This window comes from Leucopleurus acutus, assembly GCF_964270905.1.
Source record: "Leucopleurus acutus genome assembly, chromosome: 9".
In the NCBI taxonomy this organism is placed as follows: Eukaryota; Metazoa; Chordata; class Mammalia; order Artiodactyla; family Delphinidae; genus Leucopleurus; species Leucopleurus acutus.
The window spans coordinates 101,264,723-101,278,439 of NC_139144.1; the positions used below are offsets into that span (position 1 = coordinate 101,264,723).

A 13,717-nucleotide genomic window follows, 5' to 3' on the forward strand; every position below is an offset into this window, starting at 1 on the left:
TCAAATAACCGTATCATGCCTTATTGGTGAGTGACAAAGTAAGCGGCCACTGAAAGAGGACTCGGGCCTGACCCTCCCACTCAGGGGAGTCAGAGGGTCAGCACATTATCTTGGACCTGTAGATCACTGCAGTGAATCTACCTGTGCCGCCCAGTGGTCTTAATGCCCACCCCCTCCCCCAGCTGCTAAGAGATTGGATTCAAGCTGGACTCACAAGCAAGCCCTCTGGCCAGTTATTGTCATTATCTTTAGTATCCCTCTTCTATAGGACGCCTCTGTGGGAGGTTCTCAGCCTCCACTACACCGCAGGAATACTGAGATACCACATCTAATAGGTCTGTTGTTACTGCATTATTTCAGTCTTGAATGATTAATCCCTAATAAATTCTGCAGAGCCAGTCAGCTGACTCCAAGAGCCTGGTGCCTATGCTTGTTGTCATTCGGGGTAGACCCTGTGATCTTGCATGACCGGAAGAAATTCATTCGACTGGCCTGTGGCTTCCTGTCCCACCTGTAAACGGGAGAGATGGGGAGAGGCAGGGCTGGCAGTCTTCTTAAGCTACAATTGAAATGCGCGTAAATCACTCTTCTCTTTCTAACAAATGTATAGCATTTGGGTAAAGTTCTCTGTAAATGGCTGGTGCATCTCTTTATAAGAAGCTTTACATAAGTAGCCTATTCATACTCTCATGAATACTTGGAGGGTTGTTTAGGCTGGCATTGTTCACACAAGGTGCCACACAGAAGGAGGAAATTGTTCCATAACATTCTCTGTACATCCAGGCTACTGTCTGGCGGTGCTATAACATGAGCATAGAAATTAGGTCAGGCAGGGCTTGAAGAATGAGCGTGAGACAACAACAAAGGTGGAGAGGAACACCTTTGCTGAATAATCCGCAGCACGTTACCGCCGCTGTTACAGTGCGTTCTTCCGCTTGGAACAGCGCGGCTCCATGATTTTCCCGTGGCACACAGTGCAATGGGTTTGCAGAACACATTAATTTTGCACTTGTAGAAATGACAGTCTTGCAATTACCATTCATTGTGCTTGATGCTAATTTAGTGCAGTCATTCCCTTGCCAAAGTGGTGTCTGAATGCAATCAAGTAAGCACTAATGCCTGAGAGATTCCACTGCATAAGTGCCAATTTAAAGAAAATCATGAGCCCCTTATTTTTGGAGAGTTAGGTTAAGCACCGTGGCTCATACACAACCTCTGGGGGTTAACACGCAATATTCACGAATTGAAAGGCAAGGGTATGTACCCTTCAGCTTTGCCAATGTTCAAGATAAGGTCAAAGGAAGCTCGTGAGTTTCCACTGACATTATTTCAAACTGTTTACACAGAAGATCCCTAAATATTCTCTGAATATCTGTTTAGCAGGATGAGTTTACATTTGATTCAATTAGTGGCTTTACCCCAAAAAATTAAAATTAAAAACTGCATGTCATAGTTGGAAAGTATTTGTGGGCATCCTTCTAAGTCAAGACAAGTATCCTCTTGACTTGGGGAGGATGAGGGTGGTACTGGTTGAGAGGAATCCAGGAAAGCTTCATCTGCACTAAGGCAAGCTCGTTCCCGGACGGGGTCTTCCCTCTGAGGCCTGCAGCCAGGTGCTCCCTCCGGTCGGGGTCTCACCTCCCAGAACAGCAGCTCCTATGACCACACCTCCAGGGAGGCTACAGCCAAAGAACTCAGCCTCTAGAAAGCGCGGCCACAGCCACCTGCCAAAGCGTGAGCTCCTGAAAGTCCTTTGCGGGCCTTCTTTGGCTAGAATAGCTCTGTGCTTGTGAATGGAAAACTGTTCACAATATTTTGCTGACTCAGTGAAACAGGTACCAACATACATACCACACACAGCCTGATTATATGTCTGTACAAAATCAGACACACACACACGAGGAAAGCAAACTGTAAGAAAACACATCAGGGGCTTCCCTGGTGGCTCAGTGGTTAAGAATCCGCCTGCCAATGCAGGAGACACGGGTTCAAGCCCTGGTCCAGAAACTTCCCACATGCTGGGGAGCAACTAAGACTGTGCGCCACAACTACTGAGCCCGTGTGCCACAACTACTGAAGCCCGCACACCTAGAGCCTGTGCTGTGCAACAAGAGAAGCCACCGCAATGAGAAGCCCGCACACCGCAACAAAGGGTAGCCCCCGCTCGCTGCAACTAGAGTTAGCCTGCGCACAGCAATGAAGACCCAACGCAGCCAAAACTAAGTAAATTTATTTAACAAAAAAGGAAACACCTCAAAATATTAACTGTCGTTATTCTGGGTGGGGGATGAAAACACCAGCATTTATTTTCTTACCTTTTGCTGTGTTTTCTAATCTTTACACAAGGGTGAATCACCTCTTTTTTTCCTCTTTTAGAGAAGAACTAAGTACTAAGTGACCGAGTTCTTACCCCATGCATTCAAGACTCACCTGACTGTCTCTGGTTAGAAAATATCTAGTTATTAACCAGAAATCATTATACCGTGTAATCACACTATCTGGAATGGAGTAGCATCTCAGGTGAAGACTGCATATAATTAAATTACCTTTGAAAAATCTCTCTCTTAGTACATTTAACAATGCCCAGTTTTTCACAAGCCTTCAAAGCGATCAACCTTCAGATGGGCCCTGGAGGAAGGTTTGCCTTGTTGGGGCCAAGTTGTGTGAAAATAAAAACACTTGTGTCACGCTCAGCCAGGTGAGGAGCTCACGCCAGGACCGGCATGGGACCGACATAGACCACTTTCGCTTGCTTTTGATTCAGAGAGAAGGATATAGGGTTGCATCTGTAAATCGAATTGCCCCGCGCTGCCGCCTCATGAAGCTCAGGAGGACAAGGAGGGTTCCAGCGGTGTCTCCTGATGATGCTCTTCTGCTTTGTAGTGACGCATTGATGGTCCCTGTCACCCACCAGCCAAGCAGAGACAGGAGGCACTCCTTTCTGCCCTTCTCCGATCTCGTACCAAAAAACTCCCAGAAGGTTCCTTAAAAAACTACAAATAGAACTACCATAGGACCCAGCAATCCCACTACTGGGCATATACCCTGAGAAAACCATAATTCAGAAAGAGTCATGTACCACAATGTTCATTGCAGCTCTATTTACAATAGCCAGGACATGGAACCAACATAAGTGTCCATCATCGGATGAACGGATAAAGAAGATGTGGCACATATATACAATGGAATATTACTCAGCCATAAAAGGAAACGAAACTGAGCTATCTGTAATGAGGTGGATGGACCTAGAGTCTGTCATACAGAGTGAAGTAAGTCAGAAAGAGAAAGACAAATACCGTATGCTAACACATATATATGGAATTTAAGAAAAAAAAATGTCATGAGGAACCTAGGGGTAAGACAGGAATAAAGACACAGACCTACTAGAGAACGGACTTGAGGATATGGGGAGGGGGAAGGGTGAGCTGTGACAAAGCGAGAGAGAGGCATGGACATATACACACTACCAAACGTAAGGTAGATAGCTAGTGGGAAGCAGCCGCATAGCACAGGGAGATCAGCTCGGTGCTTTGTGACCGCCTGGAGGGGTGGGATAGGGAGGGTTGGAGGGAGGGAGACGCAAGAGGGAAGAGATATGGGGATATATGTATATGTATAACTGATTCACTTTGTTATAAAGCAGAAACTAACACACCATTGTAAAGCAATTATACCCCAATAAAGATGTTAAAACAAACAAACAAACAAACAAAAAACTCCCAGAGCCCTTTTTCAAATGCACCTCTAAAGATGTGATCATCACTGTTAGCTCTCCCAGGGAAGAGCTATTAAATAGGAATGCTAACTGGGGAAAGATTCAGGTTTTGGAGAGAGCATGAGGGCCTCCTGGAAACTCTGTGATTTGGACCACATAGCCAGTCACCTCATCTCTACAGATAGCCATGCAGTATCCCCTCTTTTCAGAATGTCCACCCACCAGCAGCCACTTAAGCTCCGTGGACACAGCTCCATCCCGTGGCACCGTTCCTTCACAGCCCATTGGCTGAGGCTGTGGACTCCTCTGGGAGCAGAGCGAACCGCAGCCTACACGGAAGGCTCAGCTGTGGGTCTGTCATCCCCAGGATTAGCGGGGACCCCCACTGGGGACCAAATGGATAGTTGCCTGGACGTGCCAGAGGTTGTCTTCTCTAATAGACTTATTCCTTCTCAGATAGTCAAGCCTCAAAGCACATTTATGACTATCAACCTCATTTTTATTTCTAACCAGAAATTAGCAACATGATTAGAAGCAAACTTTATCTTCTATTTTCAAGCAAGAGGGAAAGTAACAGGCCTATAGCAGCAACAGCAATTTCTATGTTAAATGTTGGTAGCTGAATACAATCACAGGTTGAATAAGTGTCCCTCTCCCCCAAGTGCATGTCCACCCAGAATCTCAGAACGGAACCTTGTTTGCAAATAGGCTCTTTATAGATGTAATTAAGGTGAGGTCGTACTGAGTTAGGGCGGGCCCTAAATCCAATGGGAGTGTCCTTACAAGAGGAGGAGAGGACACAGAAAGACACACAGCTGCACAGAGAAGACCCTGTGGAGATGGAGCCAGAGACTGGAGAGACGCTGCCGCAAACCAGGGAACACCGGGGTCATCAGAAGCTGCAAGAGGCAAGGGAAGATCCTCCCCTGGAGCCTTCAGAAGGGGCGTGGCCCAGATAACACCTTGATTTCTTTTACTTACAGCCTCAGTAACTGTGAGAGGATAAATTTCTGTTGTTTTAGGCCACCCAGGTTGTGGTTCTTTATTACGGCACCCCTAGGAAATCAATACAAGTGCATATAAAAATCTGTGATGCTTAATTCCTGCATTTAACGATGGTAACAGCTGTCATTTGTTGAGAACTTGTTATGTTCCAGACAGTGTGCCAAGGTCTTTAATTACGTTAACATTACCTGATACTCATGACAACCCTGTGTAGGTGCTATTATTATTTTCCCCATCTGACAGAGAAGGAAATTTAGACACAAGTGGGTATTAGTCGCTTGCCTGAGGTTCACATACCAGTAAGTAGCAAGACTGGGGTTTATACGCAGGCAGTGACTCAAAGCTCCTGTTCTTTACCACCATTGTGTGTTACTGCTTCTCACCAAGGCCTGGTCCTTCATGTAGGTTCACATAAAACGAAAAACAGAACCCCCAGTCTTAAAGCTTTTTAGTTATTGTGATTCAGTAAAAAAAAATCGGCACATTCTTGGATGCAGAATTTATCATAAGAAAAAATAGCATACAAGATCTGAACAGAGCCTCTGTCTCTCCCTCTCTGTCTCTCTCTCTCTGTCTCTCTCTGTCTCTCTCCCTCTCTCCCCACATTTAGGTGTAAACTGTAATCATTTATTGATTTATCTCTTTAAAAAACACTCAGTGAACACCTAATATGCCTGGGAGCCTTGAAAGTAGAGTTTAGTCTGACTATGCTGAAATTTTCAAAACATTTCAATGGTTTATATCTACAAGACTAGGACAATCTAGTACACTCGGAAGCAGGAGATGTGAATGAGCTGTCACGTAGGCTGCCAGGAACAGTTCTTCATTAGGATTCCTTCACTGAGCCAAGTTTAGCAAGAACTTATCATCAAGAGGCACAAAAATATCTCCTAATTCACTTCTCTGCTCTTTTTTTTTATAAAAATTTTCATGTTCGTCTGCCAAACCCAGACTGCAGCTGAAAAGCCCATATCCATAAATACTCAGAAACCGTTTCCTGAGTTTAAGGAGTTGTCTTTTCTTCTCAAACACTATTTGTTTGTCATTCAGATAAAGTCCAAAATTAGAAGGACCAAGGCCACAGGACTGCAGTGACTACGAGTGATGGAGGATGGTGAATAGGTGCAGTGTTACCGTCACTTACAGTCACACAAGTGCACACCACCCTCACTGTGGTCCAGCTAAGTCTCCTCCTCTTCCTGCAAGGGTCATGACATTGACTAACATTTTATGACCTAAATTATTTATACAGAAGAAACTCTTTATTGCTAACTCAAGTCCCTACATAGAAAATTGGTGATGTGATTAGACATGGGTTTGAATCCAGCTTCCTCACTTGCAGGTCATGTAACCTTGAGCAAATGGTTTAACTCCACTTGGCCTGGCCTTCAGAAACACGTAATCCTACTTCTTAATTTCACTGGGAGGACCACACGGAATCGTATGAGCGCATTTCCAAATGGAGAACCTGGCACCCATCAGTCAGGCAGCATGTGTCACTTTTCAGTCTCAGCACTCTTTCTCTTTTTGTTTGTTTGTATTTTTGTTTTTACTTTAAATCATGTCATGCTTTAACCCTTCCATAAAAGCTTTAAATGCCAGATGCCTAACCGGCATCGTTTCAGTTACCTCTGAGTTCTAGATTGCTTCTCTGCCACTTCAGGAGCAATGACAGCATCATAAAATGTCCACTCTGCCTATTGTGGTCACAGTCATATTATTCTGAAGCTGAAAAGGTTATCTCCAGAACCTAAATCCTGATGGACTGAGGAATATGCAGATATTCTGAAGATGGAGAGGGAGACAACAGTCTCTGCATCCCAGGGGTCCTGCCCACAAGTGCAATTCCTGATACAAGGGATCCATCCCTGTTAAGAGACAACTTGGGTCACCTTAGCAGCTGCTGCATCCCTTCCTAATACAAAGCCCATCAGGAGACAGGAAAGCACTGAAAGAGTTCAGGATTCTGTTTCGCTGAAGGGAGACCTAGACTCAAGTCCAAGTTCAACCCGTAAGGGAGAGGGGACCTCCGCTCTTGCCTCCTAGAGGGATGTTTCATGGCGAGTTGGGAGAGGTGGGTTTGCCCAATGCACTTTGGATATTTACGAACTCTGCTTCTCCATGGCTCCAGGCACTGCACGGGGAGCAGAGGAAACCCATGGGCTACCCTTGTAGAGTGGGTTTGAAGCCTTTCAGGGAAAATTAATTAATTTAAAATATTATAAAACAAGTGGGGGAGAGAGAGAAGAGAACTCTTGGAGTTCTGCATCTTAGGATCTCATCCTTATATGAAACTAGTTAATGGCAACAATGGCCATTTTTCCTCAGGTCGACCTACCCCGTCTTGATCCCAGCTTGCAGGAGAGTTTCACACCAGCAGGAAGAGATGTTTTTCACTGGCTTCTTTTTCATTTCCAATTGGAACAGGAGCTTTTATAGATTTGGATGAATGCCTAGAGGAAAAAGAATTGAATTATTTTTCCTCTTCCTCTTACAATGCTATTCAGGAAGGGAAAATACTCCTCAATTAATACTTTTCTTAAATCTTCAGACCTTAGGATACAACTTAAAAATATCATAGAAACATAAGATAATCTCATTAAAACCTTTAAAAAAACAAAAGATAAAAGAAAATATTTGTGGACAAAGGTCCATAAATTCTCATGGATAAAAGAAGTTACTTTTGGCTTGATTCCAAAAGGTCAAAGCTGCAAAGATGGACAACAAGTTGAGGTGACTTTATTACAGAATTTCATGGCGGTAAATAACATTCCCCCTGGCCTGGGGTTTTCTTTGGGGTCCCAGGTATAAAGAAAAACCTGGTTAATTAGCTTTCCTGGAAAAAGGGATTTAAAAGTCAGTGGTAGAAGCAAGCCCTTTCTAAAACACTAAACAAAATAAAGGACACAGTTTTGGACTTTGCTTTGGGTTTAGGATAAATAACATTTTTTCAAGTTTGTGCCAATTTCTAATACCTACCAGGTCTTGGACCTTTTTGGATGCAACCATTTTTATTTTCCTGTGTGTTTTGTTGAATGTTTTTATTCTTCATTTTTCAGCAATAATGAGAACTCTAAATAATATGAAGTTTATAAAAATAATACACTATCATTTCCTACCGATTAGTCATGATTTCAGCTGAAGCTCTATCCATTTCTTTTCTTTCATGAACCTGAAAATAATCAATCTAATAAATTTTCTGGAGGTTTTTGCCTTTTAAAAAATTTTTATTGGAGTAGAGTTGATTTACAACGTTGTGTTAGTTTCAGGTGCACAGCAAAGTGAATCAGTTATGCATATACATATATACACTCTTTTTTAGATTCTTTCACCATATAGGTCATTACAGAGTATTGAGTAGAGTCCCCTGTGCTATACAGTAGGTCCTTATTAGTTATCTATTTTATATGAGGGTTTTGCTTTTAAATTACTCACGTTTTAGGCTCCCCTTATAAGCATGTCCATTCACCAAGATTCACATTGCCCTAGAGTACTTCATCACTCCTACGGGAGATGAAGACCTGCCTCTGATGCGCAACTTCTCCTCTCCACAACCTTCTCAGATGATCATCATTGCCAGCGGGCAGCTGTGGCCTTAGCAAGTGGGCTCATTCTAGGCATCTCCTGGCTAGAGGAAATTCACTTTCTAAATGATCAAGCCTGGGGGGTTTTGATCTGCCCATCTTATGTTTGCCCTGGCTCTGAACTCATTCACATATTTTTACCTCCATCAATTGCAGTTGACTGTAGTAGTGGTTGATTTAGATAAATGTGTATTTTGCTTTTTTTCTCTAGTGAAGATCAAACCCTAAGGCAGCGGAAATGATTAGGGCCAACTGCTCTCTCTGAGCCATCCCTAAGCTTGGCGTTTTATTTTATTATTTTTTAAGAATTTTTATTTTTATTTTTTTATTTTTGGCTGCGTTGGGTCTTCGTTGCTGCATACAGGCTTTAGTTGCAGCGAGCGGGGGCTACTCTTCATTGCGGTGCTCTGGTTTCTCATTGCGGTGGCTTCTCTTGTTGTGGAGCACGGGCTCTAGGCGCGCGGGCTTCAGCAGTTGTGGCACATGGGCTCAGTAGTTGTGGCACGTGGGCTCTAGAGCGCAGGCTCAGTAGTTGTGGTGCATGGGCTTAGTTGCTCTGCGGCATGTGGGATCTTCCTGCACCACGGCTCGAACCTGTGTCGCCTGCGTTGGCAGGTGGATTCTTAACCACTACGCCACCAGGGAGGTCCCAGGTTGGCATTTTAAATTTATTTTTTATTTATTTATGGCTGTGTTGGGTCTTCGTTTCTGTGCGAGGGCTTTCTCTAGTTGTCTCAAACGGGGGCCACTCCTCATCGCGGTGCGCGGGCCTCTCACTATCGTGGCCACTCTTGTGGAGCACAGGCTCCAGACGTGCAGGCTCAGTAATTGTGGCTCACGGGCCCAGTTGCTCCGTGGCATGTGGGATCCTCCCAGACCAGGGCTCGAACCCGTGTCCCCTGCATTGGCAGGCAGATTCTCAACCACTGCGCCACCAGGGAAGCCCCAGCTTGGCATTTTAAATGTGTTATCTCCATGTTCTCATGAGGTCTGGGCACATGATATAGAGCAGTGTTTAACTCAGCCTGACCAATGTTCTCTAGCTGATCTTCCAAGTGATGAGTTCACTAAATATAAGGTGGCTTCTGAACTACTCAAGTTCCATAAGGCAAAGACTCTCAATGAAATTGAATCATTGGCAGTAAAATCTAACATATCTGTGTACTGAATGAATGAAGTAAGATCAAGTGGCTTGATCACTAATAAAAATTTAATTTCCTTATATGCACTGGACACAAGTATAGTGAAATACAGAACACTTACTGAAAGCCTACTATGTGGGAAGCAGTGGATTGACAGTGAGGAGACCAAGGTAAATGAGACGGGGCTTGGAATGAAGTGGAGGCTGTAGACCCCACTGCAGTACAAAGGAAAGCGAGACAGAAAGTGCTGAGTGATACCTGGATACGGAACCAGCCCACTGTGAAGGTGCCAATGCCAGAGCTGCTCTTACAGTCCCATCCAAGGGTAGTAGGGTAGATAGTGCTGGGTTGCACTGAATTCTGGGGGGAGGCGTTTCACTGGGGGACCTCTCCCCCAGTGACCTCTCCCTTTTTTTCTTTAAAAAACATTTGTCAGGAATGAATCTCAAGCTTAAAGATTCAAGAAGCCCTATGAACTTCAAGTATAACAAAAATAAAAACCACTTAAAGGTATGTCATTAAAACCAAAAGACAAAATTTTAAAACATCCCAATTTTTTTTAAAAGCGTTTATTCTTGAAATAATGTAATTGATATTTACAAGAAATACTTATTTGCTTTTAATATTACAAAAATAGATTGCTTTGGAAAACTAACAGCAAACAAAACAGTTTAGGATTAGATCAGTTTAACTCTTTTTCAACTTGTTCCCCACCAATCAATGATATTTTGTGAAGCTTTGCTTCTAATCCGAAAAAAATAGGGAAATGTTTAAGTGGGCCAAAGGCCTTAACAGGCACCTTACCAAAGTTATACAGATGGCAAATAAGCATGTGAAATATGCTCCACATCATCTATCATCAGGGAAATCCAAACTAAACCAACAGTGAGACACCACTACACACCTATTAGAATGGCCAAAATCTGGAATACTGACAACACCAAATGCTAACAAGGATGTAGAGCAGGAGGAACCCTCATTCATTGCTGGAGGGAATACAAAATGGTGCAGTCACTCTGGAAGAGATTCGGGCAGTTTCTTACAAAACTAAACATATTCTTACCGTATGTTCCAGCAATCATGCTCCTTGGTATTTACCCAAAGGAGTTGAAAACTTATGTCCACATGAAAACCTGCACACAGATGTGTATTGAAGCATTATTCATAATTGTCAAAACTTGGGGGCAACCAAGATGTCCTTCAGTAGGTGAATGAATAATGAACTGTTGCACATCCATTCAGAATTAAAAAGAAATGAGCTATCAAACCATGAAAAGACATGGAGGAGACATCAATGAATATTACTAAGTGAAAGAAGCCAATATGAAACCGGATGATTCCAAATATATGATATTTTGGAAAAGGCAAAACTGTAGAAACATTGAAACCATCAGTGGTTTCCAGGGGTTGGGTGGAAGAGAGGAGGAGGAATAAGTAGGCAGAGCACAGGGGATCTTTAGGACAGTGAAACTACTCTGTGTGATAGATACTATTATGATGGGTTCATATTATGCCTTTACCCATTAAATGTACATCACCAAGAGTGAACTGTAATGTAAACTGTAGACTTTGGGTGATTATGATGTGTCAGCACCTTTGACAAATCAACAGTGTGACTGTAGCAACTATACCAATCTAGTGTGGGATGTCGACAGTGGAGAAGGCTATGCATGTGTGGGAACAGAGAGTATATGGAAATCTCTGTATCTTTCTCTCAATTTTGCTGTAAACCTAAAACTGCTCTCTAAATAAGGATAGGGGTGGGACTTCCCTGGTGGTGCAGTGGTTGGGAATCCACCTGCAAATGCAGAGGACACGGGTTTGAGCCCTGGTCTGGGAAGATCCCACATGCCGCGGAGCAACTATACCCGTGCACCACAACTACTGAGCCTGCGCTCTAGAGCCCGCGAGCCACAACTACTGAGCCCTCGTGCCGCAACTACTGAAGCCTGTGCACCTAGAGCCCGTACTCCGCAACAAGAGAAGCCACCGCAGTGAGAAGCCCGTGCACCACAACGAAGAGTAGCCCCCCCTCGCCACAACAAGAGAAAGCCTGCGCGCAGCAACGAAAACCAAACGCAGCGAAAAATAAACAAATAAATTTATTTTAAAAAGAAAAAAGAATAGGGGATTTTATTCAATTTTCCAAAATTTTATTATCATCTTCCTAGATTTTTCCCTCGTCCCTATTTCCCAAGAGTTTTATATGTGCTTAATGGTACCCTCTCTTTGTATTTCTACTTTAAAGATACCTCCTTAAAGATACCACTTCAAAGACAGATCAGTTAATTGACACGTAAATAACAGTTATCCCTGCTTTTTTTGTTAAAAGAGGTCTTCTAAGAACTCTTTATTAACTTTAACATGACCAAATTCAATTTTAATATTCTGTTCTAAAGTTCAGACTTAACCAATGCAAACTTGCTTCCTTTAGACTTCTACGAATTTACCATTTACCACTCCGGGGGCCAATATTACTTCCTGTGTTACTCCCCAAGGAGTTGGGTCAAGTGTAGCTTAAAGAAAGGTCCCCACTTCAAGCCCCTACGTGAAGCATTCTCTCTGCCACCCTTGCAGGCACAAAAATATTCTTTCAAATCTTCTGTTCTTTTCAACCATACCCCTATGACCAGCAATGCAGCCAATATCATTCTAAACTAATTTTGGTTTTTAAAAAAAGGAATTGGTCCTTTTTTGAGTTTTCTCGGTTGAAGAGAGAAAGCTAATATCATTTAGAACAGTGGAGCAAAAAATACCTTGAATTCCAATTTCAACATTATTGAAAACAAAATTGAGCAAGAGACTCTCTTGGCATTCAGTTTCTTTATAAACTGCCTTAATTATGTAAAATGTATTATTCACAGGACTGTGAGGATGAAATGAACTGATGTAGGTGAAAGTACTTTGAAAAACGTTAATGTTATGAAAATGCAAATGATTTTGAAGGTTATTAATCACTAAGTCAAAGGTCCTGCATTTGAGGGTCTCTTTAGAGAGAGGACTGAAAAGTATAATATATTGCCTTTCAAAAGCCACCAGGAAACCCTGCACAGAACTTCTCCGTCCACATGGGTAGTGTTGCCCTACCTGCAGAAGAAAGCTGGACATCCCACCTATTTACATTAGTACTTGCCCACGTCTGGACAGCAGTGACAGGTATTATCTAGAGCTCAAAGATTAAACATTCAGCAAGACTTTAAACATTAGAGTTTTCCTATTCCATGGCCTGCAGGGCTGCATTCATAGTCAGTCCGACACTTGCATGCCATGACCATGATTAAATCTGTCTGTATCATGGAATTGTCATGCATCGTTTGACCTGGAGCACCATTAAAGCAGCAGATACACTTGAGCTTAAGTAAGAATGGATTCAGAAGCAGTCTCTTGGGGTTATTACTGAGGTCTTTAGAAAATAATACTGGTTCCTTGAATATACACTTTCAAAAAATAAAAAGTGACTGCTAGATTCTAGAAGCCTCATTTAAAATTTTCCCCTTGTCCCAAGTGATTCACAGTCTCTCTGCCCCCTTATTAAGGATGAAACTTCAGTTCAGGTTAATGAGTCCAGGTATTTCTCATGCTTAAGCCAAATGTAATTCAAATATTTGCACAAGACCATTGCTAGTTTCTTCTTAGAATCAGAGATGAATAAGGTTGCCACTGAAATGCTTTCTAAACTTTACTATTAGAATAATCTAATTTAAATCCATTTTAAATGGGTCTACTTTAGTCTGTTGGCATTTTAGAATTCCTTAATAAGTGTCTCCTATAATGGAATCTTATAAATTTGGTTAAAAATATAAATTAAGTCATGTAAATCAAATTAAAACAGTAGACGAAGTTATAAATTTCGAAGAAGTTTATAGGCCCCCCGTCTCCTATTAAATAAGCAAAAATTTACCTTGTGTGACTTCGTAGTCTCCTACTGAATCAGAAGCCACAAGTGGTTATTACAGCACTTCATAACTTCTTTAAAAATATCAAGGGCTAGTGCAAAAAGTTTTACTTCTATTACCGTAATGAATTTATCATGATTTCAGACTTTCAGCTTTTACCCTAACATTTAAATGTTATTGGGTGACTTATTTCAACACTTCTTCAATTTCTCTTATATTGTTAAGAGTTTGTGAAGCTCTTTTTGTCACAAAATCAAAGTATCTCAGGGTTGAAATGTATATTACATTTATTCGTATTCAACTGACATTTTACTGAACTCATCCTTTTATGCCAGGCACTGAACTAAGTATGTTCACATATCTTACTTTATTTAA

The 13,717-nt window shown here is 42.3% G+C and overlaps 1 protein-coding gene across 1 annotated transcript in view; it reads left to right on the forward strand.

Annotated features, from left to right (window-relative positions):
* Positions 1-13,717, forward strand: part of CNTNAP2 (contactin associated protein 2) — a gene marked incomplete at both ends in the record, with an annotated part of 2,035,904 nt that overhangs the window by 1,828,002 nt on the left and 194,185 nt on the right. The gene's annotated exons all lie outside the window — the stretch shown is intronic.